The sequence below is a fragment of the Psammomys obesus genome, unplaced genomic scaffold (assembly GCF_907164565.1).
Source record: "Psammomys obesus unplaced genomic scaffold, mPsaObe1.curated_primary_1811, whole genome shotgun sequence".
Taxonomy (NCBI): domain Eukaryota; kingdom Metazoa; phylum Chordata; class Mammalia; order Rodentia; family Muridae; genus Psammomys; species Psammomys obesus.
The window spans coordinates 20901573-20912280 of record NW_026585894.1 but is presented as its reverse complement, the minus strand read 5'-3'; the positions used below and the strand labels follow the sequence as shown (position 1 = coordinate 20912280).

General features: G+C 41.2%; 1 pseudogene; it reads right to left on the bottom strand.

Moving 5' to 3' along the window:
• Positions 1-8709: 8709 nt before the first annotated feature.
• LOC129670955 (60S ribosomal protein L24-like) lies at positions 8710-9183 on the bottom strand (annotated as a pseudogene).
• Positions 9184-10708: the final 1525 nt, after the last annotated feature.

Sequence of the window (10708 nt, the reverse complement as noted above, 5' to 3'; positions counted from 1 at the left end):
CAGTCACCAGTGGTATTTTTATTGACATGCTACACAATTCACTGCAAAGTATGGAAATAGTGTCTGCTTCCAAAAGATTTGCAAGCTGATGATAAGTTTTGTCCTTAGTTATCGGTATAAATGCTTGCTAAAAGAAGAATGGCTTCATATTCTCTGTTCAATTAGATGGTGTCCAGAAACATAGAGACCAAAACGGTGCAGAAAATATAGGATACTTGCTATAAATATATATCCAGTGAATTTTGAGTATTAAACTGTCACAGGAACACACTCTTCCTGTGAGTCCTGCCTTCTGACATTCATGCCCTTGTGAAATTCATGCTAGCCTAATCAACAAAACATAGCAGAAGTGGTAGGATACGATTCCAAGAATAGGTTCCCACACTACATTACCTGCTTTGGGGTAGCCAACTGCCACATCGTGAGAGAATAATGCAGAAAGGTTAATATGAATGAATGAACTTAGAAGTGGACTTTTGAATCCCAAGAGCAGCCAACTGAATGAACTTAGAAGAACATATTCTCCAAGTTTTGTCTTCAGATTGAACTATGGCTCAAGTGATACCTTGATTACAAGCTTATGAGCAGTGCTCAATCAGAAGGCCAGTTAGGTCATACCTAGGTTCCTGATCCTCAAAGATCAATTTGCTAAATTTTACGGGAAATTTTTTTGGCAGCAGTACAAGACTAATGTAGAAGGCATTGAATTTGATGGGAGGCAATGAAAGTATATATGGACTTCGGAGCATATATCAAGCCTAACTATTTTAAGAGAAAGGAGCAAACACTGGAAGAATGGGAGGTTGTCTCCCTGAACCCAAGAGCAAGAGTGGAAACGGAAATGAAAAGGTATTGAGGATCAGGTAATGGGTCTTTTTATTTGACGTTTGACTACATAAGCCATTAATGTTTTGAGATAGGTTATTTTTGTTCTAATGACTGACATATTTTATTGCTCCTTATACATGGGGAAAATGGGTGCCCTTGGGTAAATGTTGCAATGGTAAGTTTCATATATTTACTTGAATGAGTTCAGGGATGCCCAGATAGTTGATAAAACATTTTGAGTGTGTCTGTGAGGGTATTTATACAATACATACTTGAATTGACAAGCTGTGTGAACAAGTGTCATATAATCAACAAATAGAATTAAAAAAATGGAAGAAAGATGAACTGCATACTTTGGATAGGACATACTTTTTCTCCTCTCTTGGACATCTATCTTCTTCTGTTTTGGACATATGTGTTCCAAGATCTTTGGTCTTCAGACTCATACCAGAAGATATACCATTGGCTGACCCAGTTCTCAGGCCTTTGGATTTGAACTTGAACTATACCACTGGTTTGCCTGAGCCTCTAGATCACAGTTCATAAGATTTCTCAGTCTCTGTAATCATGTGGGTCAATGACTCAAGTAAATATTATTCAATATGTCTGTGCCTACATTTCTATAAGTATATCACTTCCATCTATACCATTATCTAGCCTATGTATGTCTATCTATTCCATTGATTCCACATCTCTGAAGAATCTTGACATTTGACACAACAAAAACTTACTTGAGTTGCTGTACCTGAACTCCCTGCTCGTGGAGGAAAGTGCATCTTGGTTCAGCTGTCCCTTTCTTATCTTCCTAGAAGAGGAAACAGAGTCGTAGAGCAGGAGCTCCTTCCCACAAAAGACTTTGGAAGGAAGACATGGAGAGTGCAGGATGAGGAACAGACAAGTTGTTTCCCAAAAGCTTAAATTTAACTTCTTGGCTAGAAAGTAGGGAATTTGGAATTTGAAGCATTTTCCTCACATATCCTGAACTAGAAGACCAGGAATACATTACAGTCATGTAGTAGAACACAGCTGTGTAGCTTCCTGAGAACCATTATTCTGTGAGGCTTCAGTTTCTTTTTTTTTTACATTTTTAAAATTATTATTATTAATATACTATTTATTACAATTTATTCACATTGTATCCTGGTTGTAGCCCCCTCCATCATCTCTTCCTGGTCTCACTCTTCCTCTCTCTTCCCCCCTTATGTTCCTCTCCTAGTCCACTGATAGGGGAGGTCCTCCTCTCTGACTATCTGACCCTAGCCTATCAGATCTCATTAGGGCTGTCTGGATCCTCTTTCCTGTGGCCACCTCACCAGGGGAGCTGATCAAAGAGCAGGCTACCAAGTTCATACCAGAGACTGCCCCTGCTCCCCTTACTAGGGAACCCCCATGGAGACTGAGGAGGCTTCAGTTTCTTATGAGATGAACAAGATAACTGAGATGGCTACCACTGGCCCTCCCAGCTTTGAAACAGTATTATGCTAAAGAAAAGAGAAAACAGAGTTGCATCCCCAAGACATCCTCATAGAACTAGACATCTTGACCAAATTAATGCTTATTGTGTAGCTAAATGACTAGGGTCTTCAGCATGTGGATTTGAGGCACCCGGCTAACACTGAAATTAGCCTTGAAAACAACCAAATAAGGCTACCCATGCCTTTCCAACAAAGTATGAATCTGGAAAGATGCATACCCAGAAAAATTCAAAAGACCTTAGTGGTCTTTTACAATCAAAGGCTGTGTGGAGAAGTCATAAAACAATCATCTAAAAATGCAATCTGATTTGGGGCTGCAGAGATGGCTCTGTGGTTAAGAGCATTTGTTCCTGCAGAGAATCTGGGTTCATTTCCCAGTACCCATATGGTAGCTTAAAACCATCTTTAACTTCAGTTCCAGGAGATCTGATCTCCCTCTTGACATCCAACGGCACAAGGCATGCACATGATAGATATACATACATGAAGGTAAGACCCTCATACACATAAAATAAATATAAATATAAAAAATAAGATATAAAAATAAATATAAAAACAAATAAAAATAAACAGAACCCATTTTGCCCTCAAGACTATGGTGTCTTCTGGAGGTAGGTTATCATGGGGACTGTATTACCTTTCAAATGATGGCTCAGGGCACTCTCTCATACATTATTGGTTCATGTGTTCTCTTCATTCACACATTCAGGAGCACACAGGCACACATACACACACATAATCTCTTAAATCTTAATTTCAACAATTCTGAGTTCTCTTCTCTCAGGCACTCAGAGGTCAGTCTGCTACAGACACCATCCTATTTGAGGAGCAGACAGATTAGCCTGCTTTCCACCTTGTGTCATTTGTATGTCGCCATCTCCAGCCAGTGTTTAGTATAGATTTGGCTTTACATTGTTATTAATCTCCGTATAGAAGCTCCTTCCTTCATTGTCGCATTTATCTCTGTTCAGGTCAAGCCTGAAATAGAAGGTGTGACTTGGATTCGGAATCTGATAAGAAGGTGCCTTTCTAGGACATAGGACTTACAAAAAGAATACCAATTTAATACAGTAGACAGGCTTTGCTTTGGTCTGCTTTCCTTTTCATTTTAACCCCCTTTCATAAAGAGAAGCACTGTGTGTGCTAAGGGGCTAGGAACCAGTCACACCTTTATGATAGCAGCAAGCCACTTCCCTCACCAGGGAGGATGGATTAGTTAATGTCTGTTAAGTGCTTTGAGATGAAATGTCTTCTGTCCCCAAATACTCAATCTGATTCTAGCCCTAGGTATGATATCACAGGAGGAAAATGTAGTTCCTCGCTCTGAAAAGAGCCTTTCTTTTTGGGAACTGTGATTGCTACTTCCTTCCACATCAAAGGGACAGCACCCGGGAGAGGACACATGGTACCGGGGCCCTGCCCAGTGGCCAAGGATGATATAAGAGGAGGGCATAGTGAGAGAAAGAGACCATGAAAGTATGAATTATAAGAGGATGGAAGCAGGTTATTAGAAGTGGAGAGGGAAGAGGGAGGGGAAGAAGGCAAGAGAAGGGGAGAGAGAGAGAGACAGAGAGAAAGAGAGAGACAGAGAAAGGGGGAGATCCAATTATTGTCAGAATCGGAGAGTTTTAGCATGCCCTTATATTTTTGTAAAACTTGCTGAAAGCAAATGTAATGTGGTCTTAGAAAAGATAAGCTCACCCCTAACTCAAACCAGCTGCTTTTCCCAGTTAAGGTGGCAGGGACTGATTTACTTGGCTTTCCATTATCGGTCTGCCTAGTTAGTGGCTTGCTTAGTTTGTTGAATTCTTTTTTTATTTTCTTTTCAACTTTAAAGCCCAGTCAAATGTGGCTTTTTTTTTTTTTTTTATAATATAACCTTTTTAGTTTTGCATTTGTGGCCTGATTTTCTGCTTCTCTTGTGAGAAGAGTGGGGCCTTCCTCTTGTTAAATGACAAGTCACCCTGCCAGGCCCCTCTTGGACTGTGCTCTTGTCTTTATCTACCTCAGAGAGACCTGTCTCAGCCAGTCATTGCTCTGCAGCTGCTGTCTGGAATGCAGGCAGCTGAGGCTTACTCTTCCCCATGGTCATGCTGAGCCTGCTAAGTTGGATTCCCTTCTTTATCTGTGGGGAAGAGGATACAAGGCAGCTCAGATCTAGAAAAGATAATGAGCAGTGACAAGAGAGGCTCCTGTCACAGAAAATCTGACAAAGAGAAGGTGTAAGGACTGCTGAGTGTGTGAGTTATCTGCCCTGGAAGCTGTCAGTCCCCATGCCAGGGAATGCTCACCCAGAGTGAGTTGCAGGGCCACTCAGTCATCCATTCATAGTTTTCATTTCTTTCTGTCTTTCCCTCCCTCCCTCTCTTCCTCCCTTCCTCCCTTCCTCCTTCCTTCTCTTTCTCTTTCTGCCCTCCCCATTCCTCTTTCTCTTCTTTCCTTCTCCATCACTTCTTTTATTTATTTTTTAAATTTAATTTGTGTACTGTGACTGTGTGTGTGATAGTGTGTGTGATAGTGTGTGTGTGTGTGTGTGTGTGTGTGTGTGTTTTCACATGAGAATGCACCACAGCACACACAGGAAGTCCAGGAAATTTGCAGAAGTAAGTTCTCTTCCACCATGTGGATCTTGGGGAGCAAACTCAGGTCATTATGCTTGGCAGCAAGCACCTTTACCTTGCTAACCATTTTTAACTCTCCCCACCATTTCTTTTAGTTTATGTTCACTCTGCAACCATTAATTATATTATTTATTCATCATATATTCTCCCAACAAATATGTACTGAGTAGTTTCCATTTACCAGGTATGATCGTAGGGCTTGGTCTTATAGTGATAAATACGGCAAAGGGACTTAAAGAAATCAAACACACACCCATGTTATGCTCTAGTCATACCACTTGCATTAACGGGGTACTGATGTCTGGGTGCTCAGGGGAAAGGAATAAGATCCTGTAGAAAGTAATGCCAGAAATACGTCCATTTGAATTGAGCTTGAAGAGATAGAAGGACCTTCCTCCAGAGTGATAGAGGCTAAGTAGAAATGCAACTGGTAGCAGTTTTGAGATGGGAATGAAGGCCAGATGATCAATAAATGTCAAGTAAGCAACTCAGGTTTGGATTTGGAATTTCACCAACGAATACACTTTTCAAAAATCAAGGGGAGAGCCATAGCAGTGTGAACTCTGGGTTCTGTAAGAAAGAAAATACTCAATTTTACAATTTATTATCACCATCTCTAGGCAATGCTGATAATTGCTTAGTGAATATCTATTTTTCCCCTTCTTCCTGGTAAACAGAGTGATATATTATTTCCAGTGGCAATATAGCTAAGTCGGCGCCATGTTTCCCAGCCCTTGTGGGCATAGGTACTATGTCCCCAGGAACACTCTTAAATATGTGTGTACATTGTCTGGTTGGCTTGATTCCTTGCCTTCTCCTTTCTCCTTCCATCTTTCAGTTTAAAATAGTACCTTTGTAGGAGCATGGCACACTAAAATAAGACTGGCATTTCCTCTGAGTTACTTAAACCTTTCTCTAGGAAGCTAGAAACAATACTTCTGCTCCAGGCTTAGAGTTCTCCCAAGCTATCTCAGTGTTTCTAGGTGCCTCTGTTGCTGCCTGTCTCAGCTCTGAAGCTTGTGGGTGTATGCAGGACACGAGCATACTATAGCTGCTGCCTGACTTTTGGCCCTTCTCTCTGAGCCACCTCCTTCTCTCACTGCCAGAACTTTCCTTTGCACCTCCCCTCTGCTAGCTTTGTATGAGAAATGAGAAATGACCTTCTCAATTCATAGGTGGCACTGTGCCTTCCGTATCCGTTCATGTTCAGCCAAGGCAGTATCAAGTGCTCCAGGTATTTCAAAAGAAAGAAAACCAGGCACACGGAATTGATTATCAATGTGTTCAAGGGGCTGGGAGAAGGGATGTGTGAAGGATATCAAGAAGCGCCACTCCAAACCCCCTTCAAGGAAGGTTTTGTTGCTTCACCTGCTGGGAGTTCTGCCGGCAAACAGCCTCCAGCTGTCAGCAGTCTTCAGGGCCTGCCTCAGCTTTTGAACAACATCTTGCCCAAAGCCATGCTCTCTTGAGACACTATTTTGGCCCAGTGCCAGATAACTGATGAGCCCTATATGCTCTAGATCTCCCTGTGGGGTTGGCTAAGGCTTTCACAGACCTGCATCCCAGTTTTACTCACCCTCTGCTCAATCCTGTTCCCTCTTCCTCCCTCCCACAAATGTTGAGCCTTAATAAATATCCAGCCTGCCAAACTACGGCTCAGTGTCAGCTTCCAGAGGACCCAACCTGTGACATGAGGTAACCTAGAGATTAGCGACTAATTGCAGGAAGTTACAGACACCCCTAGGCTTGAGCTACAGAGCAGGGGCAAGTTGCCAGAGCCCAGAATCTACTTACCACTGACATGCCTGGAACATTTGACAGGATTGGAACTGAGCCATTGCTGAAAATTCCAGAAGCCTTTCTGAATCACACAAGTTGCTGGAGCCTCGAGCTGCCCAATGCTGATTAAGATGGCACCAGAAATATAAAAAAGAAAAATGTCTCCTATCTTCCTTTCATTTTCCCAATACCCACTAGTTCTTCCATTTAGCAGAAAGTACCTGAAAGTCTGCTGGCAAAGGAGTCTGGGAATTTTTTGTAGGATTCCAACATTCAATGACACAGAGCAGAAAGGCAGACAGATATAGAGCTGAAGGAACAGAGGCAGATGACTAGCAATACATTCTAGCATCAAGCCCTTTCCTTAAGACAAAACGGCCAAAGGTGCAGGGCAGCCATGAGTATGCAGATGAGATCTGAGGCCTAGTTAACGATGTAGTTGCAGCCTCCTGAAAGACTCCAAAGTAAAGAACTCAACTAAAGTTGTACTTTGGCCCTTGAACCCAGACCCAGTGAAACAATCGATGTTTTGTTGCTTGAAGTTGTTAGGTTTGTGGGAATTTGTTACCCAGCAGTACATGAGTAATCCAATGAGTGATGAATGAGGTGGGATGGGGACACCCAGAAAAGTATCACAGAGGAAGTTTGGAATGAAGCATAAGTTTTCAAAGCGGGGCAAGAGTGTAGTCATTACACTGAGCAGCAAATACAAGGTCATGGCCGAGGGTCTACTGGTTAGTGTTGTTAGACTGCAACATATGGAAGCACATGGTAAGAGATGAATTCCGGAAGTCAGTAAGACTTGACAGAAGCTTTCAAACTTCACCGGGTATTAGAATAGTTGAATTAACCAGGTGGATGAAAAATTCTGATGCCTGTTATCACTTGCAGAGTTTCTGTTGAAATTAATGTGGACTGCTGTGTTGACATAGGAATTGGATTGAAAAAAAGTTTCAGGTGTCATGGAGGAAGTACAGCATGGTGCTTGCTTGGCGTAAAAAAAGTTTAAGGGGACATGCCAAAACTCAGTAACTGGTCTGGAGAGGTGGCTCAGTAATTAGGGACATTTGCTGCATTTCCAGAGAACATTAGTTCTCTTCCCAGCTCTCACATGGCAGTTCACAATTGTTCAGGACATCTGATGCCCCTTACTGAAGTCCATGAGCACTGCATGCATGTGGAACTCATACATACATGCAGCCAAAACACTCAAACACATAAAATACATTTTTAAGAAAGCAAAAACAAAAAAAATTAGTAATCAAGATAAATTATTGTTGAACGCAATATTTTAGGAAATCAGGATTAATGCCAAAACTTCACAACGAGCAAGAAAAAAAATGCTTAAAGAGAGATAGAATCCTTAGATGGTCATAAGGTGTAGCCAGCACTGATAACCTCTGCTCTAGGCCTTAAAGAAACTTGAGTACCATCTTGAGATTTGCAGTGTGCCAAAGAACGAGGTTTGGACGTCAAGAAACAAGATTTCATCAGATGTCTGGTTTGGAAAGTTGCTTTGGTTGCTGAGTGATAAGTAGGCGGGGAATGACAGTTATGTTATGTATGACAGGATTTTAACATGAAAGGAAGACATACCAACGGGAAAGATACTAAAAAATCCTACCGGAAACTGATTTACTGTGTACCCAAATCAATCACAACAAGGAGTAAGCAGAGAGGTAGAATGAATCAGTGGTATGTCAGAGCTGACTGAACTTACTTGCAAGGATGAACTATGCACATCTCTTCCCTAGTTCCATATTCAATGACAACATGTCCTTAGCTTCTGTATTTGCATAGCAGAAATTGGCAAACATTGCTAATCAGAAGAACAACAAATTGTTGGTTTCATGGTTTTGTTGTTGTTTGGCCGGCTTTTGTTTTGCTGTTACTTGGTAAACATTTGCCAGTATATGCATGGATGGGAACCTTGTTTAGAATTATCAGGGAGAATTTTTTTTTAAGAGTTAGAAACAGATCTTTATTTTAAACTCTCTTCTGCCAAATTAGCTTTTTCCACCCACTCTGGGAGCAGAGACCTTCAGAGGCTTCACAATCTTTTGTTTAGGTGCTGCCTTTGTGGGGGGCCTTTGCAGCAGCCATTGCTGTCTTCTTTGATGCCTTTTTTGCTTCCTTGGCAGCCCTGATTGTCTGCTCTCGCTGAGCTTTCTTAACTTCTGATTCCTCTTGGCCATTATATTAGCAAGAGATGCACCAGTGATGGCCGGCTGGAATTTGACTGAACGGCGGGTTCTTTTCTTTTGAATTTCTTCCAACTGTTCCTTCTTGTGCTTTCTTCTGTAGAGGACAGTCCATATTATCTGCCGAGGATTCCTTTTGGAAAGGAACGCGACCTCACATTCTGCATCAAGAAACTGGAAAACCTTCCCATCTGTCCTGGCGTAACTCTGCCCATGTCCGGGGTAGATCTTGTAGCCGCTGAAACTGCACAGCTCGACCTTCATGGTGATAGCTCCCGGCTGGCCGGAGGAAAGATGGCAAAGAGCATCAGGGAGAATTTGATGATGAATTAGGCATGGAGGATGTGGTGGTTGAAATAAAAAATGTCCCCCATAGTCTTGGGTATTTGAACACATAGTCTCCAGTCGGTGACGTTATCTGAGAAGTACATTACTTGGAATGGGCTTTGGAAGTTGAAATCACCAACCCACCTCCAGTAGCCTTTCTCTTCTTTCTGCCTAGAGTTCAAGATGTAAGCTGTTAGCTTCCTATTCTGTCCATCATGTCTATGACTTGTTTACCTGTCTCTTCTCTGCCATAATGACTGTTACCCTTCTAGAATTGTAAGCTCAAGTTAACTCTTCTACAAGCTGTTTTTTTCCATAACTTTTTATCAAAGCAACAGAAAAGTAACAAATACAGGAAGGAGGAACAAAATAGTCCGTAGATGACAGTCTGGTGCAAGTAACTAAATTATAAAATGTAAATCTTGGGAATCGTGCCCAGATTAATTGACAACAGCACAAGGCATCATGCAAGGAAGCATTTATGGTTGCTCTCAAACTCATAAGCTTGACGGCCACCAATTGTTATAGTTAAAAGCATCCTGAAAGAGTCACAAGCCCAGAAGATTTCAATATGCTTGGCAGACTTTGAGAAGCAAGCTTACAAAGAAGGAAATTTTGAAGACTCTATTTCCTCATCCTTTGGTCTGTGACTTTCCAGAGAGTATATCTAGAAAGAGACTGGAAGCAACATTACTATGAATTTCATTCACTTGGGGATCACACCGGTTTTGCAGGATGAGTACTATCTGCTTACTTGGAGACCAGAATGAGGGTGTTGAGGTCTTGTCTGCCAATAATTTATTGGACAACTGAGAATAATTCATTAAATCTTATAGTGCCTTATTTTCTTTATTTGTGAGATACTTTGATGTAATAAAGGTAAAATGGCATAGAGATGTTATTTCCCCTTCCCTCAAATTTAAAGGATCTCTTTAAATGTAAAAATGTGGTCACATTATCATAAAAGATATGCTGTTAAAAGCATTATGCCAATCATTTGGATAATCTTAAATGTCCTGGTTAGACCACTATAAAGTTATTAACACCTGTGATTTTTCCTCTAGTCTAGAGAATTTTAGTATCTGGTTAGGTTTAAATCCTATGGATAATAATATACTGCAATTTTGTGTTATTTTTCACTTCTGACTTCAGTTCTCTAGAAGTTACAAAATTAGTGATGTGCCTCCTTATAAGGAAATACATTTGGTTTCATGATAAAAGATTTCAGCTTGCCTACTTGTGTTTAAGTTCAAAGTTTCTCTAGATATATTATCATTTGAACTAGAGGGAAACAATCCTCCTTAACTAGAGCACATGGCCATGACCTTGCCTACATGACGAGCAGCTAATCCACTTAAAACCAGTGACTCGCTTTGTATAATTTATAAGAGCCCATGAAAAGACAGGCCTCCATAGATTAATATTTCAGCTGTCTTCCCTTCCATTTCATCCTCTGGATGTGGCAGCAACAATCACA